The following is a 19,225-nucleotide window of genomic DNA, read 5'->3' on the forward strand; positions in this document are numbered from 1 at the left end:
ATTTCAACAGTTACAAAGGCATGTGACACCAAACATAGGTCACTCATTTCATCTAAACATTTTCGATTTTAGTGTCTTTAAATCCAGTGCAACTTAAACTGCTGCAATCCACAGCTCAGCCAGTCTTGTTATAAACCTTCAAGTCACTTCAGAATATCACTTTACATTGTATCCACCTCTCAGTAAGTCTTTCTTTGGCATGTTTTGGGTTCATTTATTCAGTTTTCTACAAAAAAGTAAAATCTGGTGTTGTTTTAAATTGCCGGCTTTTGGATAGTGGTGAGTACTGGTACTGCACCCATTTTTGGGATTTAAGAATGAATTCCCCACAATTCTAGTTGCATTTGGCAATCAGCATTGCCATTCCCAATGGTTTCAGACTACTGTGCGGGTAGTCCAATGGTGGTTTTAGGCAGTGTCCTTCTGTGCCCATAACATCGGCAAAAATGGGTGGCAGCCTATTCTTCCTGCATTTCCCTGTGCATTTTCTGGGAAGCTCTGGCCATCATGATGTTTTCATGTCAGTACTGCACAGTTTTGAGGTAGGGCTCGGATGCATGGGTAAATACATCCCACAGAGCACCAGCAATTTTAATTCTCATTCAAAGTGTCAGTTTGCACTTGCCCATTCATCCGACACGTGTTTCGACCAATACATGATCTTTCTCTAGGCTCGGATAAATGTCATAAAGTGAGCCTCATTACAGGTCTGGCAGTAACCCTGCCAGTGATACCAGCAAGTTGCTGCAAGACCTGGAAAAAAATTACCACCGCCTGACTTCCGAGTAACACCTGGGTATTAGAACTTCGGCAGCCGCAAAGTCAGGCGGCAGTAATTCTGTTAGTCCTATGGAGTTTAATAGGACTCCATGGGAATGGGGACATGGGAGCACTGGCAGCAAAAACAATCCGAACCTGGCAGGTGGGAGGGCACCACCCAGAGAGTTGTACTGTGCCGGTCCGGTAACAACAGTGCCGGACCGGCAGAGTTGTAATGAGGCCCAGTGTCATACAGTTTGTGTCACTGCTTAGTTTGCTGTTCAACATTAATATATATGTAGTGTTAATACATCGCACATCGTATGTATTTACAAACCCAAAGTTGAGAATACAATAATTATGCAAATCATATTCACGCAAAATATTAACAAAGATGACAGAGGAATAAAGAGTGTTGGGATGGGAGGGATTGTTGAGGGGTAATTATAGAGATATGAAATAATAAATAATGGAAACAAAAAACAAGTATTAACTATCATATTGTATGAACGAAATACAGTACAATAATATGTTAGTATTTAAATTAATGTATTTGTCACTTTCTGTTATGTGTTTAAGGCCAAAATTTAATTTTAATCATTGGAGCGTCCCGTGATCATATTACTATTGTCTGATTTGGTTAAACCATAACACTAAAAATGCTAATTGTAAAGTCCATATCTTTGCACCATTGAATATAACGTCACGCACCCAAATTATAAGGGAGTGCACACCTGGTAAGCTCTGCAATGGTTAGCATCACCATATTGTGTACCGTACAGTTAGTTAAAAGTGTCAATTGCAGAGTCCCTATCATTCCACAATTGAATATAATGTAATGCACCTAAACCATTAGAGATTACATACCTGGTAAGCTCTGCAGTGGTAAGCATCACCATATTGTGTACCATTCGGTTTGCAAATCATGGCTTATTGCCCTTTGACATAGTTTTCCTAATATAATCATTAGTGTCGAGGCATGCAGTTCCCAGCAGAATTCATATTACCCTTCACCATGGTGATGAGTAACGTGCTTTATCCTAGTGCAGGAGTCCTCACGTTATACAAATTTGCTACTTATTAAGTCTATTTCATGTTGCAATCTTGATATTGGTATCCTAAAATTAATGCATTATGGATCAGATTTACATTGCACTGCCAATCTATAAGTGCCTAAAATGTTTGTTATGGTCACATTACGTTCTGGCGAACATAGAGTCCCCATTTTACCAAAGGACTCAGCGGTGCGCTGCGTGGTCTGGATCGCAGGTGCCATGTTGTTTATATTGTTACATCACAAAGCATGACGTATTAGGCACCAGGACGTACTAGGCGCCAGAGGTCACACATTTTCCCTTTTGTTTATATGCTTAACATCTAAGGGGGTAATTCATAGAAACCAGCGCACAAGTGGCGCACAGGGCTGGTGCACAGTGTGCGCGTGCGGCAGTCTGCGCCAGCTGCGTGCGCCAAAACCCATTTCAGCGCACAGCGTATTCATGGGTTACAACATCCATCACCAGCCATGGCGCAGAGTGGCGCATCGACCCTGCAGCAGCGCCAGTTACGCCCCCAACCGTGCCCCGTGTGCCATGAATAGCGGAAAAATCCAGTACATGGCGCAAAGCACAGTGGACCAGCATACAGACCCTCAACCACGAAAACGCGTGTAAAACTCCACGGGCACCCCTCGGAATACACGTACCCCGCTCGCGCTAGGCCAATTGCGTGTAAAACTCCCTGCGCACCCCTCGAATACACGTACTCACTCGCGCTAGGCCAATCAAGTTTCCCCTCCACCCCACACTGAAAGGCCTATTTCTGGTTACAAACCAAAAGTCAACTATGCACATCAACACATGTCCGTCACACACACTGTGTGCCAGTGATTGTGCAAACCCACATTGTGACATGCAGTAAACCAATGAGCGAATACCACACATGAAAGTAAGAAATCAAAATGTATTGTGCATCAAAGCTTGAAATTAATATTAATAAAAAAATAATTCATGTCCAAAAAATAAAATGAAAATAATGAAGTCACAATCCAAAGTCATCCAAAATAAAGTCAGTGAAAACTCCTTGTCCACCAAAGCAAATCCAAAGGAAACAGAAAATTCAAAACCCATTCATCCATGACAAAGTAAAATAAAAATCTTGCAGAAATCCACAGTCCAACTATGTAGAGATTTAAACCAGGGTCCATGAGCCCAACTAATGAAATGAAACCTATAAAAAAACCTATCTAACTAAGAACTATGAACAAAAACGTGGGGCATTGTCCAAGCGTCCCAAAAGAAAAAAGGAAGAGAAAGGAAACCTAACACTAACTACCTATATACAATGGCGGCGGGCAAGTCCTACGGCTCACACTGTGATGTTGTGGGCCAGGGCATCATCGAACTCCATGTCTATCTCCTCGAGGCATTCAGCCGGCCTCAACGCCCGACGCATGGAGAACTCCACCCTGACTATGGTGAGCCACGCCTCTTCCGTCCCGCCGCCGCTCTGCACCTATACGCTGGCCCAACCGCAGCCACACGGAAGACACACCCATTCCAGGGTCCTCCTGCCTCTGGCCAATGCCTGCTCCCCTGATGTCGATGGCCCTGAGCCATCATTGCTCCCACCTAGAGCCTGCTCCTGCTGCTGCTGCTGCTGTCCATGTGCCCTGTCTGATGATGCCTGCACACCCTCCATCAGCTGGTCTCCAGTTGTGGTGTCTACTCCTGCTGGACCGCCGACTCCCGACTGTGGCAGGGATGGGATCTCCACCAAGCTGGGTGTGTTGGTCAGGCCAGTTCCATAAGTGGCCCTGGTGGAATCTGGGCCAGAAGACGGCAGGGAGAACGACTGGTGCATAGTCTCCACAGAGGAGGAGAGGTCCGCCAGAGTGCGCGACACATGTAGGAACCGACCGACCATGGCCCCTCCCAACTGTGCCACGTTGCCACGCAGCTCTTCGTGATGGCGTGCGTGCACCCCCCAGGAAGCACGCACGTCATCACGAATTACACACGTGCGCAACACGACACCAATCAGGACGGAGCCCATACGATCATGGGACTCCTCGTCTGCAGGTAGTGGAGAGCCAGATGACGTGGTCCTCCCCCCTACCTGCTGAGGGGCCTGGGACGGGGCATCCCTGCTGGTGCATGGTGGTGCAGTCACAGTTTCAGGGACAGCGACATGCCCAGGCCCCTCCACAGTGACCTGTGCTGCCTCCTGACCCTGGCCCTGGACTTCACCACTTGCACCGGTGGTACTACCCCCACCAGGCCCCATGTGCGGCTCAGTAGCGGGCTCCTCCTCCTCTGTGGAGACCACCAACCTGGATGTCTCCGAACTGTCTTCTGCCATTGCAAGCCCCTGTGGGGGCTCACCCGGCCATTCCGCTACAGCCGTAGTGGCAGACGCGGCACCAGTCCCCTCGCTCCCGATGATGGCAATCCCTGGGACGGTGGCTGGGCCTTGAGTCGCTGCCCGGTGGAGGCATCCCCGCCGCTTAGCTCCACAGCACCGTCTCCGCCCTCTTCTTCGCTCGATGCTGCGTAGAGGGAGACATAGAACACAAGCATCAGGGTAATGTACAATAGTACCCTAGACAGGAAGCAATAACACATGAGTGGCACTGTCAAACTTCACTTCCATCCTGTCCCTCCACAACACATGGGTCAATGCAGGCTACCCACAAACAGGCACGGCGCATGCAATCAACATCAGCATCCATGTACAAGGGCCTCTATGGACATAAATGTTGCCTTTAAAATCACATGCATCATGGCTCATACTGATCCCATGCACACACATCACCGGAGGGTCATGCATCATGACTCGTACACCACAGACACAGTGGATACAAGGGTGACCAGACTGCATAAGTGAATCTACACATCGTCACGGACATGTGTCATGCATCCATGGCGTTTCAAAGTCACACACACGCTTCTCAGACACACAGACATGTACACCAGACATGTACATGAGAGCAGCACCCATCTCTCACCCCCCCATCCATGTCCAAGAACAGAGACAGGCATGCATTCATGTGTGCATTCCGCATGCTGCTCCCCATGATGCATTGGAACACATGCACCATCCATGTGGTTCACGCATGACTGGTCTCACATGCAGTACGATGATGTCCCTGCACACACACATCCATACATGGCCTATGTCGCACATACAGCCAAGAAGCTGACTAGCAGCACACTGCAACATGCCCTTTCTCACACAGCAATGCATGGCCACTTAACGCTCAACTCCAGACGGATCTTCCTCCGAAGGATCTGGCTGTGGAGCGCTGGGCTTATGCGTTTCAGAACCCTCATCTGGATGTTGGTCAGGCTGACCCGGCACCCCTCTGTATCCTCTGCCATCGTGAGGCGCCGGGCCTTGTTGAGGCTCCTGGACCTGAAGTCCTCCCAGCGGTTCCGGACGTGCTTGATGATGCGGGTTTCCACTCCCTCTGCGTTAATGGCAACCACTACATCCTCCCAGATCCTCTCCTGTCCTTCCTTGTTGGCGCACGATGGTGTGAAGAGAGCATCATATGCCCCAGAACTTGCTCATCCAGGACACCAACTTCCTTCTCACTGAAGCTGGTGGCCCTCTGCCTCTCTGGCTGGGGGTCGCCAGTGGTCTCGGATGGTGTTTGACTCAACATGGCGACGCCCGAGGCAGGGGTGGGTGGGCAACTGAGTCCTGGGGCTGGGCTGTGGAGCGATGGTATCCCAGTCAGGAGTCTTCTGTTCCAGCAGGGGTGGTTACAGCAACTGGACCCCTGCAGATGGCTGACGTGCAGGCACCAAAGAGCAGGGCAGGTGTTTTGCAGGCAGGCAGGCAGCAGCAGATGGCAGGTGGGAGCGTGCTTGGAGGTCTGGGGGGCAGGAAAATGGCCTTCTGGGCAGGAGCGTGGTCTTCCGCGTGTTGTTGCGTGGCCAGCTTGATATGGAGTGATTTGGCATGTGAAAAAAGGCCACATCAGCGTGTAATTCGAGGAAAGGCTCTTAGCGCGTAAGCGCGTCTGTGACGTTACGCACGCAGTTGTTTCCCTGGCACGGGTTGAGGGTCCCACGTGGGTTTCCATCGCTCTGTACGTGCATTTTGTGGAAAGCGGTGCGTGTGTTTTCCAGGTGTTGGGCTTCACACACGATTACTTCACAGCAGGTGGGTGTTGGCTCTGCGTTATTCTTCTACACGCAAGGCAGACGGTGAGTCGCACACACTATTTTTCCCACTGCGGGTGTCCCTGTTTGTCGCATACCCCTTTTCTTCCAGGCATACAAGCCTGCGCGTTGATCGCATACATATTTTTGGGGTTCCTGGCTGGCACAGCGTACTGCATGTGTTTTTTTACACACACGTGGGCTACAGGGGTTGCTTATCTATTTTTATTTATTTTGTGGGATGCCTATGGGGGCGTGGCACGTCACTTCTCCTAGGGGGCCACAGAATGGGACATTCATGTAGCTGTATGTACGTGTTTGTTGTCTGTGCACACTTTTGTAATGCGCAGGGACGCTACCGCCTGCCTTCATGTGGCGGACGAGTTTAGGCATGTGTGTGTATTTTGCCGTGTGCGGGTTTCCCATTTTCTATTCCATGAATACGTGTTTGTGTGCGTGTGGGCGTTCCGTGTCTTTCCCTGCAGTACTTCCACAGTTACGCCTTCTTTTTCACGCGTTGTTCCCCATTCCGTGCGTTACACCCAGTGTTCCGCCCACTTTTTGGTGTGTGCGCTTAAGTTGTTCGCCGTGTGTGCCACGCACGGGTTTGGCGCACATCCCGGGGAAAACACGCGCTTTGACTTCCATGAATCGCACGTGCCTGTTTTTTCACGCTTGCGCCAGCTTGCACCTGCTTGCGCCATTATTTTTGGCGCACATTCCTTCCATGAATCAACCCCTAAGTGTCTACGTGGACTAACCATGCACCAGCGTTGTACTTCATATCATTTTATTTGAAATATCTTGAATAAGGTGATGCAGTGCAATTAAACAGTAAAGCCTATTATTATTATGAATAATTCTGTTTGCTAATTATAACTTAGCAATTAGTAAGCATTCACGATAGCTTTTATATGTGGCATCTTGCCAGTCATGAACTTTAATTAATTAGCAAAGTACATTTCTGTTTGTTTAACTGATTAAATAGTGCATGTAACACAGAGCATGAGCACATAGTGCCAAGGGACTAGATTGTCATGCATTCCTCTTTATGCTGAAAAACAGTGTTTAGCCTCAATAGTAATGGATAAATAAACTAGTACCATGACACCACCTGATACTGATGTATATATAAATGAAATAGGATAATAGGGCAAGCACACAAGTCCTCCTAAGTAATCTGTTCATCCCTGCAAGTGTGTAATACGACATTGGTGTATAATTAAATATCTTGCATTTTAACATTCTATGTGCAATATCTATGTATTTATTAAATGGCCTTGTGGCAGTCTTGTGTCAGTCTCAATCATATTTGTATACAATGAACTATTTGCTCTAAGTACATATAAAGCTATTACATACGTGTCCAAAACTAAATATATAGGGGATTCATACCCAAAGGTCTAGGTTAATAAACAATTATTCATTGGCTAATGTCTGACTCATAAATTGTAAATGCTGCACATGTGCGCTGTAGTGTGAACATGAATAAAATCAATGGAGACCATATTGTGATCATAAGAAAGCCCCCATCTCATAATCACTATTAATAACTATTTCGACTGTCCACATTTTACAAATAAGCTTAGCTTCCATCTGTCTCAAACAGAGCTCCTTGCCTCCTCCCTTTGATCAAGCTTATTTTCTGATGACCTATGACTTCAATGCTTTCTTGTCATCTATCTGATGTGAGTTTTACCAGTGGTTCGCAAGTGGAAATTGTATGAGGACATATGCCAACCAGAGGTGCCAGACCAATTTCATTGTTATTATAGAGGAATGGGGATACGCCAAAAAGGCACATCTGGTCCTGGCTAGCCAACATGGTGGCCAGTCGGGGGGACATGCGCTCATAACCCAGGGTCTACATCCCAGTTTTTCCTGTTAAGCTGGAACACGCGTGGCTCATAGCTTCTACATCATGAGGACGGCCTACTAGATCAAATCGATTGACTGTGCATAATAGCCTTACAGGAAATCTGTGGGTGGCTGGCACATGATTAATCGTCCTGCAACACAGGGCTCAAGAGGTCACCCTTAAGGGGGCCTGATTCTGGTAGCAAGAAGCCCAATTGAAGTGGAGAAAATGTTGTCCTCTTCACCCAACAGTCTGATTGGGAAAATTACTTTACCTAAAGATCAGTACCTCACTTCCACCTCTGAGTTTTATGTTGTTAACATCTACGTACCCCTGTACACTACGAGCCACAGTGAGGTGGTGATGGATTTGCAGGAATCGCTCTGTCAACTTAACAAGTCTAGCCCAAACCTGGTATGTGGTGACTTTAATGCATCAATCCCTAACCTTTCACGCTCTGAAGATAGTGCTTCATTAATATCTGCACCTGTGGGTTTGAAGAATGAATTGAGAAAAACTAAACGGGTCAAAGGTGCAGCAAATTGATTGCTGAAGCTGTTCTGTCTATGGTGAACGGTGAGGTTCCTTCCGACTCTCCCCCTAACTTCACTCATGTAAGTGGCTCCTCCAGCAGCATATTGGATAATGTATTTGTCTCCAGTCACTCGCCAGTAGTCGAGGGCATGTGCATGTCACACAGATTGGAAAGTGTTCACTATCCCCTCATAGTGAGATTAGGTTTCCCTGGGCTATCCCTGGGTAGCTCGCGAACTGGTAATTGTTCTGTAAACATTGCTTTGAATAGAACTTCTCATTTCCCTCAAATTGACCACATAAGGAGAGAGATTCTGTGAAATTGAAGCACTGATGAGTGACAAACTCGCAAGGATGGCTCTTGATGACTTTGTGGTCATGGTGGAGAACTTTCGTGAATGGAGCATGGCCAACACTAAGACTACCAGCAGAGCCGCAACCATTATAACAAAAATCATGTGCATGGATATGACAAGGCCATAAGAGATAGAAAAAGGGCTCTAAGAAGTGAGATTCGTCGACTCGCAAAGACCGAGCCAGATCCAGCCACGCAGAGCTACAAATGTAAATCTGCCAGAAAATCCTACTCCATCTGGCTGAGAAGGCATAAGCATTCAAAAGAATGCAATAACGAAAAGAAAACTCTGGTCTTTGCATGACAAACAAATGATTTTGTTAATTTTTGGCAGATCATTGGCGGCGGGACTTCAAAAAACAAGGAAAACAGCACCATAAATGTGTATGTGTACTAGCAAGAAAGGAACGTATAAAAAAAAAAAAAACTCAGGGATGGAAATGACCACTCCAGACCTCCACTCTAACTGGACCTATTGCGTCACGCCAAGATATCTTGCCAGCATAATTAAAGCCACCAAAGCCTCAAGGGCACCAGGTCCAGATGACATATGTAGCTCACTTATAAAAGCTGCAGCTGATCCATGGACAGGGGCACTACATGTTCTGTTCACTTCAATCGGAACCTCACAGAAGATCCCACCTTCCTGACGTGACAGAATCATAGTCCCGGTCTACAAAAAGGGATCCCCAGTGGACCCAGGGAGTTATTGGATCTTGGCCATGCTATACGCACCTGAATAAATGTTTGCAAGAATTCTCCTGCTGGAATTGGAAACATGGGCTGCGGCTTGTAGCATCATTCCCTTCAACCACACTGGTTTCCGGAAGGGCCATAATCTTACTATCAACACCTTGGCCCTCAGCACTATCATCCAGCAGGCTTGGATGATAAGACAAACACTGGTATATGCTGCCTTTATAGATATTAGTGCAGCTTTTGACACCGTCGAACGGAATCACCTTTGGCACTAGCTTGCAGGATGGGGTATTGCATCGGGCCTACTTACTATGATCATTTCCCTTCATGACAACACGCAAGTCAAGATCAAGATGGACCAACACAGCAACACCACTGCATGGCTTCCTACATCTAGAGGACTTAATCGGGGCTGCAGCTTGGCTCCCATACTTTTTAACCTCAATTTTTTCCAATATGGCCCTGCACAACTCTGCATCAATTCCACCAAAATTGGGTACTTTACCGCTTAAGTGGCTAGCCTACTTTGACGATTTTGTCATCTTCGAACTTACCCCACAAGGCTTGCAGGCCACCTTGGACAATCTCAATGCCTACACCGATCTGAACTCTTTGAAAGTGAATATGAAGAAGATCAGGATTATGGTCTTCTGTCCACCTACAAGAAGTGTGAAGGAGGTTAAGTGGGAGATGGATGGTCAAGCAATTGAAGTAGTGAAAACATACAAATATCATTGCGAAAACCAGGGAAATTGTGGGTGCTCGGGAGGGTGTTCCGAGGCAAAATAAGTAATGTCAGTTGTGTGCGGGGGCAACCATAGAAACAGTGAAACAGTGAAACATCTACTCTTTCAGTGCGAGCCCCAGGGATCATTAAATTGGCTATGAATATGCCAAGCAAAGACACACCGAATGGAGGATGCGATTTGTACTGGAGTGGAATGGGCAAACCAAATATCATTTACTTTACTCTTCTATGGAGGAAGATTTCTATGATATTGGATATTTGGTGCCACGATAATATTTTTCAGAGTAATACCAACTATGCGAATCAGCTGTTGCTTTAATGTATGTGACATTGTGATTTTTCTTTTCTGTTACTTCATTTTTTTTAAATATTCTCTTTTTCTCATCCATCTTAATGTCAGGGTTCAGCCAGACTGAAGTGATGCTATTGCCAACATTTTCTTGCTTACTTTTCTTCAGAAGATTTTTCCAGCAGGTTATTAAAAACACTGTAGGAGGAAGTGATTTGCAGCCAGCCCGTTCCGCTGATGTAAGAATAGCTCTTGGAGAAAGAGGGGAAGATCTACTGGCCTCTGCCCGTTTCCAGACATTAGTGGAGTTGTCAATGAAAGGGACTGAATGCCTTGCACCAAACGCCAAATGGTAGTTTCCAAAATCCAGAACACCTAGACCACCACTTTCCTGAGACAATTGCCGTTTCCATAATTTCAGACGAGGCTGCTTACCTTCCCATAGGAAAGCTTTAATCAAGTTCTTAATTTTCTTTATGAAACCCTTTTGATCTGCAAAGGGATCATACTCAGCACATAATTGATTCTTAGTGTCAACGTCATTTTAATTGCATGCACCCTTCCCCAAAGGCTCAATCTCAGTGCTTTACACCTTTTCAAATATGATTTTGTCACATACGCAAGATTGACCTCCATCATTTTTGACACGGCTTTCGTTAACCAGATCCCCAAATAGTACATCTTATCAGGACACCAATTTAACCCATACTTGATCAAACTTAAGATAGAACAGGAAATTGATTCTGGTAGAGCTTCGGATTTCATCCAGTTGATCTTATAACCTGAAATTCTGTGAAAAGCCTCAATTTGACCCATCAATGCTGGGTCTGAGAAATCAATGTTTTGTAAAACCAACAGCATGTCATCTGTGTAGAGCTAAACTTTTTGACAGGCTTCTCCATAATGTACTCCTCCAATGTTGACATCTTCTCTAATCCTGACAGCTAGGAGCTCCATTGCAATTACAAATAAGATGGGTGAGAGCGGGCATCCTTGCCTTGTCCTCCTTTCAAGGTCAAATTTCTCTGAAACAAAGCCATTCATTTTGACACAAGCTGTTGGACACGGGTATAAAAGCCTGATCCATTCTATCCAGTTTCTCCCAAATCCAAACCCATCCAAGGTACTCTCACTCAATCCGGTCGAAGGCTTTCTCCGCATCCAACGACAACACCGCCACCTCCTTCTGATGTTCTTTGCTCTCAAACAATGTAAGCAATAATCTCCTCATATTTTCAGAGGCATGTCTCCCCTTTACGAAGCCTGTTTGACCCTGATCTATTAAGACCGGTAGAAGTCTCTCCATTCTCAATGCAAGGGCTTTAGCGAAGATCTAGCAGAGGGCAAAAAATGGCTCAGCTTCAAACAACTGTCTTGGGGTAAAGGTCTCTTGGATTGTTCTTTGGGAGAATATAGAAGGCTAAAAAAAACAATGATTAACAAAATTCCAGAGGACGGCAAAAGGTGGCATATCTGGTTGAAAGAATATAAATGAGAGGGTCAATATAAGGAATCAAATACAGAATGATTGGAGAAATGGTCAGTGACATTAGGTACAGAGATGTCAGAAAATAGGTGGTCGAACATTTGAAAGAATGTGACTCTCACCTCTTTGAATCTGGGTAAAAGAAGTTGTCAGATCAAGATTCTAAACAGGGTGTGTTGGACGTTTGATCATATGATGTAACGCCCATACTTGTTTGGATTGTGTGGTAAAGTGTGCTTGACTGCTGCACTATCCTTTTACTTACCTGCAATTACCTTGAACTACAAGTCCCAGCAGCACTAGCGCTGCTGAAAAAGAAACGTCAGGTGCTTCAGCGGCGGCTCTTCTGAGACAGTGCCGGTCTACGCCGGTCCACGGTGGACATCGGCCATCGGCCCGACACTCTGCCTGCCTCCTGCTCTCCGCAATCAGTAAACAAAGGTAAAAGATGGGATTCCCAAATTTTTTGCACTTACTCAATGATGCAAAGCGCCTAGAGAATGAACAACTTGTCAAGCGCTACATTAACTCTAGGGAAGTGCCGCACCCTGATGCTACACCACCCTTAAGTCGTAGTGTGACTGCGATCTTAGAACAACCGAAGACTCCCTCTAAACCAGAGGTCCTCAAAATAGCATTACTTAACACGAGGTCTCTTAACAAACATGCCCAAAACGTCCACGATTATATTCCTGAAGAGAAACTAGATATCCTCTTCCTTACTGAGACCTGGCTACAAGAACCTACCGGTCCGACCATTAGCACAGCTGCCCCCCCCAATTTTAGCATCCACTTTGAAAACAGAGCAATAGGAAAGGGAGGCGGAGTCGCCATAATAGTCAGACAAGACATACATCTTTTCACCTCTCCCATTCAATGCCCAGGGTGCGAAGTTCTCCATCTCAAATTCACCCTCTCTCAAAACAATTGTATCAATTTCATTGTAATCTACAGACCCCCATCACTTACATCGGACTTTAATGACGACCTCTGTCATATTCTTAACAATCTCAAAGGAAAGAACTCAGGCACACTTCTCCTGGGCGACCTAAATAGATGGAGGGGAAACCCCATCGACAAAGAGGCTATTAGCCTAGAAAAAAAACTCTCCAAAATCAGTTACTCGATCGCCAATAATGGTCCTACCATCAATTCAAACAACCAACTTGATTGGATTATTACCAACAATGTAGACCTCACAGTTACAAACACACAGCCCTGTATCTGGAGCGATCATTACAAAATCGAAGCCACACTATCCCTGTCATTCGAAAAAACTCACCTCGACAACACACCCAAAACAATCCAGAGCAGAAACCTCAAGAGAATCACGCCAGATAGTCTCTCGCAGGGTATCTCATACATCATGGATAACACCACAGATGATGATCCCTGTGACATTATTATTACCACTTATAATAACCACTTCCAAGAACTTCTAGATAAGAATGCCCCACTGAAAAACAAACAAGTGCGCCCCGAACCTCAACCACCAAAGTTGGTACAACGCGGAACTAGGCACCCTTAAGAGAGCCAAAAGGAAACTCAAAAGACAGTGGCTTAAAACCCCCACAGAACTTAATAAAGACAAATGGAAGGAATCTGACATCCTGTATAGGAATAAAGTAATTGAAACAAAGAAAAACTACTATAATGAGCAAATTACAGGTGCATCCAACTCCACAGGAAAGCTGTTTCAAATTTTAAAAACCTTTGAAAAGCCACCTACTCTCACCCCTCCCTTCCAGCCAACCATGTTGGACTGTGAAAAAGTCCAAACTGCATCCGCACAAAACATTTTAAAAGCTAGAGATACCATCCTAAATTGCAATGTCATTGACACCACACTGACTTTTAACAAGGCTGACCCCGAAATTAAAGTATCCAAATTTCAATTCACACCAATAACACCAGAAATCATGTCGGACACTCTCTCCAACATGAATTGCACTTCATGCCCTGAAAATATACTGCCCTCTAAATTCATCCTAGACAACGCAGGCATTTTCTCACCTTTTCTTTGCCGTATGGTAAACTCGTCTTTGAGAGACCGGACTGTTCCCACTAGTTTAAAAACAGTAACAGTTACACCATTGGTTAAAAAGCCTGGCCTTGACCAGCAAAACCCGGCCAATCTTCGACCTATCACGAATTGCAACTTCTTGTTGAAGATTCTTGATAAAATAGCCACGCACCACCTCCAAGAATACGTGGACAAGCACGACTTGCTACACCCCCAGCAATCAGGATTTAGAAGTGCACACAGCACGGAATCAGCATTACTCGACCTTCATTCTAAAATGCTGGAAATCCTTGATAAAGGAAAGGCCGGCCTGCTCATTCTATTGGACCTCTCGGCAGCATTCGATTTATTAGATCATGGGAAGCTCTGTGATGCCCTGGGAAAAGCAGGAAACTGTGCCGAGGAAGCCATCGAGTGGATATCCTCCTTTCTGGAGGACAGAAAATCTAAAATCACCTGGGGTGGATATTCCTCTAGTACGAACCCTGTGGACTGCGGCGTCCCACAAGGCGCCAGCTTCTCCCCTCTTCTATTTAATCTATATATCCGCTGCCTCTGCGCCCTTCTCTCGCAGTTGGGAATTTACTTTACCAACTTCGCAGATGATACACAACTGATTATAGAACTCAGCGGAGACCACACTACAGACAACAACAGGCTGTCAGCTATCTATAATACCATAGAAAGCTGGATGAAGGCCCACTGGATGTGTCTGAATGGTTCAAAAATAGAACTTATGACATTTGGATCTACAAAAGCTTTATCCAATCTAGGCCCAGTTTATTCATCCTTCAATATCAAGGACTCCAACATCAGGTTCTCAAGTAAAGTGAAAACACTTGGCATATACCTGCAATCCTCACTAGGAGCAGATGCACAGGTCTCATACCTTAAAAAGAACTGCCAATACTATCAGAGATTATTACGCCGCATGAGGCCATATCTCAACGCCAAAAATAGCGCCACCATTGCTAGAGCCATGATTCTGTCCCGACTGGATTATGGGAATGCATTGATGCTTGGTTCAAGTAACTCCTGCATTAAACAATGCCAGATAATCCAGAACAACGCTGTTAGATCTATCACCGGGAAATCCAAGCACAAGCACATCACCCATGACCGAATAGGCCTCCACTGGCTCGCCATAGAGGAGCGTATTAAATTCAAATCGCTGACACTTGTCCACCTCTGTCTATTTGGTACGGCCCCATCATACCTTAAAAAGGAATTTCACTGGTATGAACCAAGCCATTGCCTAAGATCAGCTAAAAAAGGGCTACTTAAAGTTAGCCACACCAGAGTCAAAGCTACTGGACTCGGGAGAGCTTTTCCCACCAAAGCCATTGCACTCTGAAACGAGCTTCCAGATAACCTGAGACTGGAAAGCAGTTACTCCCTATTTAGGAAGCAGCTGAAACGTTACTTTTCCAGTAATTCGTTCATTATTCAGCTTGGACTCCCTTGAGTCCTCCTCTTTTCTTTTTTATGTGGTCCTGTGACCTCTCTTTTTTCGTGTTCTTGTCGCGCCCTGATGCTTGTGAGCTTCGGCGCGTTATAAATACATAAATAAATAAATAAATAAATAAATAAATAAATAAATAAATAAATGAAAATAAATGATCTGGGATTGTTATGAACTGGGGTGCTTCTGGAGGAAGGTCACACGAAATATGAGTTCTAATGATATGATGTGGACTTTGACTACGAGAGTATATTTCTGGGAGAAGATGATTTATTGTCAGATCTTATGTTCTGCCAAAGATGTTGGTTCTTCAGAGTTGCTAACTCAACCAAAAAGATCATTCTAAGGAGATGGAAAGATGTGGAAAGACCAAGTTTATCAGAATGGATGTCTGATCTAACACAAGTGGCTAAAATGGTGAAAATGATTCTTTACAGAGACAAAAGAAATAATTTGTTTGAACAGATATGGGGGAGATTCCTGGACCTGTAATATCTAATGATGCCATTTAATGTCCATGTGTGTATAGTTTAATAGTATTCATGTTCCTCAATGTGATGATCTTTGCTATGTAAATATTTTTTGTTGTTGTTTGATATCTATGTTGTTGATTGTAATGATCATTGAAATTTAATAAAAATGTAAATACAAAAAAAAATAATATACTCTTTTTCTCTTCTGTGAAAGGTTTTGTTTACTCGAAAATATACCACAATAAAGATATTTTAAAAAAGGCACTGTGTAAGAGCAAAATTCCAAAGAAAATTGCACAGACTTGACCATGCCTAGCCAACCGAAGCTTTCCTCTACAGTTGAGTTATTATTGTTAATAGATTACTGTTACTTGGAAGATTATGTTTTTTAGCTTAGAGTATTTAGAGTTTAGATAGTTTACAGTTTAGTGTGTTAAGAGTGTAGACAGAGTTAAGACTGTGAGTTAGTGTTTAGATTTTAAAGTTTAGAGTTCAAGTTTAGCACTTAGAGTGTAGATTTGAAGTTAACCATTTAGATGTTAGTGTCAGATTTTAGTTTTTAGAGATCCGTTTTTAAAAGTTAAGTAAGACAGATTTCACAGTTGACTTGCTTCCACATAACACCACTTTCTGTTTCTGTTAAATGCATGCATTTCACAGCCTCCTGTACCTGCATGCACAGGCTTACAAAAATGTCTGGCTCCTTGCACAACACATAGTCCTTCTGTCATGCCTGTTCTTGAGTGGGTTTGATGCCCATTCTGATCTCCATTTTGGAGACCATCTTCTCGCATAATGCCTTACTCACTGGGTGGGGTGATACCCACCCACACTACCCTAGCATAAGTGGCATGTGACATGCCACATAACCTATTAAACAGGCAAACCTTAATCTCGCTGAATTTTGTGTTCCTAAGCACCAGGTCCCAAATCACAAACACAAAATAACAGTCACCAAGAAAAAGCAATTGACTGGATGATCCCAAGGTCACATGTTTTGTGTACATAGATGTACTTCCACCTTGTCAGTCACAGCATACGTGAATAAACATCCATAAATGTAGCTATGTGTCTTTTGTTTTCCACTTAATTATGTTTAGCCATCGTTAATATGTGCAAATATAGCTATGTTTTGATTATGTTCAACTGAATTCATATTGGCAAACAATAAACTTTGAAAAATGAGGTTATACTTTGCAATTCTTCAGAACAAGTGTATTGTTGAGAACTATTTCACACAAACCTGTGTGCAATGATTTTAGGCACAAACAATTGTCGAGCAATTTCATCCACTAAATATCATGGCATACCCCTATATGTAGACCCACTCCCATTGGTGCATCTAATGCTTTGGCAGAGGATGGTTTCCAAAGGATGCATTCTGATAGCAGCATTGTGTCAGGGTGGCTGCATGAACCAGGGCTACCAGGGTTTGTGAGTCCTAGAGAAAGGAAGTGCAAGGAAAGAAAAACATTTGTATCAACTACATCAATACTTGATGAGGGGCTGCAGCATCAACAGGAGGCAATGTAGCTCGAGGTTGTCGGGGCCACATTCATGAAACAGTATACTGCTGAGCTCTTCATTGGCCCGCCCATCAAGAATCAAATGCTAGGTAGTATGTTTCTCCCTGACATGTGAGCCAATAACTGAACTTTCCTGATGGCAACTGAGGTAAGTCAAAACCAGGAGGCGGACAAGGTGGCATTGTAGCTGACTTTCTATTATCAATCTGAAACCTAAGCTATCCCTGAGTCTAAGATTCTTGGCCCTACTCTATAAAGAACTGACAAAAGTGCTAGTCGGGTCGGTTGTTATAAAAAAACAGAATCCTATCCTAACCTGAATTTTGTCCCTACCACTATTAAAGAAACATATAATTCAAAAAACGCATATGTAGGCTCTTGACCTTAACAAGTAAATGGTGGCCATTTTCTGAACCCCACCCTGGTGTGTGTTTTCTCAATACGTCTATGTGCTCTTGATACACAGTCTAAACAAGCAGCCTTAAAGACTCTTCATTTGTAGTTCAATCAAGTTCTCAAAAGTGTCTCTTTACCTCCCGACTTACTAGGGAATGTCTGGCATGTGTCCCCACCCCTGTGAGGATATTGCAGTAATCTGTAACGCTCACCTGATTCCCGCAGAGGCGCCGGTCTTGACTGGGTGAATGCCGTATCTTCAAAGGTGATGTGTAACACACGGTTGGCTCTTTGGGCTGGACCTCTGTGCACTGTATGTCTGACTCGAAGAGTAAGATGTCTTAGGTAAGTGAACGCCGAGCTCTCCATCTGCCTCGGGGCAGGGTGCCGTAACCAGTTTCTTCACTGGATAAGGGTGCAGGCCTCTTGACCTCAGAGGACTGCTGTCCGTCGTTAACTGCACGAACGGTAAGTTCTGGGCACTTCAAATGTCTTAAAAGTCTTTTGTAATGATATCTCTTGTTTTGCAGGATTCCGGCGATGGCGGATGGCGGGCTGATGAGAGTTGAGGAATGAACCCGCGTGAGGAATAGAAGCGCCTGGAAGCACGTAAGTAAGCGCTTGTAGCCTGCTTCACGATGCGCACTAACTGTCCCTTTTATCTTGCAGGTACAAGTTCGGAGCTTTAGAGAAGCTGAAGGGTGCTGGAATACCCACTGGATTCGGCGTGGGAAGGAGTAATGGCACGTGAGTAATAAAGTTCCCCAATGTCTTTAAACGCACCTTCTTTTGTCTTTCAGATGCGGGATGCAGCGCCGAAGGCCTCCGGAGCGTGCGAAGAGCTGGTAAGCTTTTGTCTTTCAGTTGCCGGAATGCAGTGTGAAGACCTCCGGAGCATGCGAAGAGTAGGTAAGCCTTTGTCTTTCAGATGCCGGAATGCAGCGCGAGGCGTTGGTGACAGCCGATGGACCAGGTAAGAGATGCGCTGCCACTGAAGACCGTAGTGCTAACCTGTTCTTTCTTTGTCTTTACAGGTGCTGCTGAAGACTGTCTTTACAGGTGCTGCTGAAGACTGGATTCCAGGATGGTAAGCCTTTGTTCCCTTAGTCCCAGGATCAGAAGCAGAAGACACGATGAGCGTTCTGCTGCAGAGAATGCAGAATAACGCAAAGCAAGATTCATCCATCGGGTGTGGTTTAAATAGCCTCCTGTAGTGCTTAGGTATCTCCTTCCACAGCCACGCCTAGGTAAGAAAAGAGTTCCTGCTTTCCAGAAGAGTTCCAGTGTTCTGAACCTGGGGAGTGGCTCCTGCCCCACCCAACAGGAAAAGTAGTCCCAAACAGAAGAGGATCAAGGGTTCAACTGGCAGGTAAGTAAGCAGCATGGTCTGCTGCAGGTAAGCCCACCCAAGCATTATGAGCCCGGCGCTTCCAGCGTTGGGACTGGGCA

The sequence above is a fragment of the Ambystoma mexicanum genome, chromosome 4p (genome assembly GCF_040938575.1).
Source record: "Ambystoma mexicanum isolate Mex_15411 chromosome 4p, UKY_AmexF1_1, whole genome shotgun sequence".
Lineage (NCBI taxonomy): Eukaryota > Metazoa > Chordata > Amphibia > Caudata > Ambystomatidae > Ambystoma > Ambystoma mexicanum.